The sequence below is a fragment of the Capsicum annuum genome, unplaced genomic scaffold, assembly GCF_002878395.1.
Source record: "Capsicum annuum cultivar UCD-10X-F1 unplaced genomic scaffold, UCD10Xv1.1 ctg82326, whole genome shotgun sequence".
Classification (NCBI taxonomy): domain Eukaryota; kingdom Viridiplantae; phylum Streptophyta; class Magnoliopsida; order Solanales; family Solanaceae; genus Capsicum; species Capsicum annuum.
In genome coordinates, this window is record NW_025893111.1 from 1 (window position 1) to 3,665 (window position 3,665).

Sequence of the window (3,665 nt, forward strand, 5' to 3'; positions counted from 1 at the left end):
CTTTCTCACCTTCTACCACATGCAAAACACTACCCATGGACACTCTACTTAGGGCATCCGCCACAACATTGGCCTTGCCCGGATGGTACAACACACTCATATCATAGTCCTTTAATAATTCTAACCATCGTCTCTGCCTAATATTCAATTTCCTCTGGGTAAACACATACTGCAGACTCTTATGATCAGTGAAAACATCAACATGGACACCATACAAATAGTGTCTCCAGATTTTCAAAGCAAACACAATAGCAGCCAAATCAAGGTCATGGGTGGGGTAATTTTTATCATGGAGTTTCAACTTTCTCGAAGCATAAGCTATCACCATACCCTTTTGAATCAATACGTAACCTAACCCAACTCTCGAAGCATCATAGTACACCACAAAACCATCAATACCATCAGGCAAAGTCAAAACAGGGGCTGAAGTAAGTCAAGTCTTCAACTCCTGAAAACTTTTCTCACAAGTTTGGACCACAAGAACTTCACTTTCTTTTGGGTCAACCGAGTCATAGGAGACGCTATAGAGGAGAAACCCTCAACAAAACATTGGTAATAGCCAGCTAAATCCAAGAAACTTCGAATATCAGTCGGAGAAATAGGTCTAGGCCAATTTCTAACAGCTATGGTCTTTTCGAGATCAACTCTAATACCCTCAGAAGAAATGATATGACCCAGAAAAGCAACTGACTGTAGCCAAAACTCACACTTACTAAACTTGGAAAATAACTTGTGATTTCTAAGGGTTTGGAAGATAGTTCGGAGATGATCCGAATGTTCATCCTCATTATGGGAGTACACCAGTATATCATCGATGAACACTATGACAAACATATCCAAATATGATTTGAACACTCGATTCATGAGGTCCATGAAAGCTGCTGGAGCATCATTTAACCCGAAAGACATAACAAGAAACTCAAAATAGCCATAACAAGTTCGAAAAGCAGTTTTTGGGATGTCATACTCCCTAACTTTGAGTTGATGATAGCCGGAATGAAGGTCTATCTTTGAGAAATAACTTGCACCTTGCAATTGGTCAAACAAATCATCTATTCTCGGAAAGGGGTACCTATTTTTTATGATGACTTTATTCAGTTGGCGGTAATCAATGCACATACGCAAAGAGCCATCTTTCTTTCTCACAAACGACACAGGAGCACCTCAAGGAGAAATAGTAGGCCTTATGAAATCCTTATCAAGTAGATCTTTGAGTTGATCTTTCAACTCTTTAAGTTCTGCAGGGGCCATACAGTAAGGAGGAACAAAAATAGGCTGAGTATCAGGAAGAAAATCAATCCCAAACTCTATCTCTCTATCAGGAGGTATCCTTGGGAGATCATCCGAAAAGACATCAGAAAACACATTGATGACGTTCACAGACTGGGGAGTTAAAGTCTCAGACTTAGTGCCTTTGACTCTAACAAAATGGTAAATATACCCCTTGGAAATAAGCTTTCTAGCTTTGAGGTAAGAGATAAAATGAATCTTGGGTGACACAGAATTCCCAGACCACTCAAACATGGATACACCCAGAAACTGAAACTTGACCAATCGGGTTTGACAATCAATAGAGGCATAAGAAGAATACAATCAGTCCATACCCAGAATCATATCAAAATCTACCATGTGTAACTCAATCAGATCAGCCAACAAGTCTCTATGAAGAACAGTAACAGGATACTTTTTATATACTTTCTGGGTAACAATCGAATCACCTACTAGAGTAGAAACTAGGATAGGCTCAGGAATAATCTCTGGACTCATTTCAAAATTCACAGCAATCAAAAGTGTAACATATGAGAAACTGGATCCAGGATCCAACAAAGCATATATATCAAACTGAAATATACGAAGCATACTAATAATAATATTGGGAGAGTCCTCCTGTTCCTGGCGGGACGGTAAAGCATAGAATCTATTCGGGCGCTTTCCCGCCAGCATTGCTAGAAGAGGCACCCTGAGCTGGGGCTGGGCGAGTCACTGGAACTGGAGCACTAACAGTCTGAGTCTGGGTCTGAGGGCGATAGTCACGATGCCCTTGTCCATCCTATGGACAATCTCTAAGTCTGTGACCCATGTCACCACAACGAAAACAACCCCTCTTCTTACCTCAACACTCACCCGAATGAGCCCTACAACACTTAGGACACAGGGGATAATTTGGCTTACTGCCAGTACTATACTGGGACCTAGATGCATATGACCTAGTACCTTACTTCTGCCTACCTCTATGTATGGGAGCACTAGTAGATGGTGGTACTGGCATAGACGAATGATCCTAATACTGAGGGCGACTCCCTCCATGCAATCTAGTCTGACCCTATCTATGCTGCTCAGACCTAGCTTTCTTATTCCCTCTCATTCTATCTCTCTCCTTAATCTTATCTACCTCAATCTATTGGGCATGAGTTATTAGCCTAGAAAGATTCATCTCACTATTCAGCATAGCAGGCCTACACTCCTTAACGACATAACTAGACACTCCAGTCACAAACTTACTCATACTAGCCCAATTATCAGCCACTAAGTCAGGAGCATACTTGGCCAACAGATTGAACTTTAGACAGTACTCCCTAACAGTCGTATAGCCCTATCGCAGGTTCATAAACTCTTCCACCTTCTCCTCCCTTATCTCCCAAGGGAAAAACTTATCAAGAAATGCATCCTGGAAATCTTTCCAGGTTGAAGGGATAGCTCCCTCACATATACCTTTCCTCCAAGAAACAACCCAATCATAAGCAAGGTATTTAAACCTATACGCAGCCAAATTCACACTATGTTCCTCAGATACATGCATCATCTGAGTAATCTTCCGCACCTCCTCTAAAAACAACCATGGATCCTCATCAGACTTGAACCTATGGAATTCCAACGAATTCATCCACATGAAGTCACGAATCTTGGCAGCAGCTAAATCACCTCCCTGCTGCTATGGAGGCAGGGCCGAGTTGGCCTGAACATTTGCAGTAACAGCTTGGGCCTGTGCCTGAAAGGCTGCACAAAATTTAGCATGAGACACATTTTCATTCAATAGGTCAGCGGGTTGAGGTTCCTGACCATCATTATTTCTTCTCACTCAATGTTGAGGCATATTTTTAAAAGAGGAGAGCACGAATCAATAGTAGAGAGAGACATTTTAAGCAAGATAGACTTCTGAAAGAAAGAATCACACTTTTTCCTAAAACGTCTTGTAGCCTCTTGTTCATAGATATGGTGCGCTACACAGTGATGATCAAGACTCTACTTAACATGGCTTGTAAGACTCCCTAGAAAACCTTAGGCTCTGATACCAAGTTTGTAATGCCCCAAAAAATGGGGACCGGAGCATCACATGGTGCTTGAGGCTACGAGTAGCTCCAAGCTAACCCTTTGAGCCATTTTTCATTCAGTTCAACACAAATCAATGGGGTTTCCATAAATAACCCTCAAATATCAACATCAACATACTTATAACACACACTTTCTAAAAAAAAAACATAATTTCCAATGGGGATTCATGACCCAAATATCAAAATCATGATAAATATCGTTCAAGATTCATGCTTTATATCACCATACATGAAAATTCATCTTTCAAAATTATAAACATCAAGATTTCATAATAATCATCATAAGATATGGGTTCATGCTTCAAATTCATAAAAATCAAATAAAAATCATGC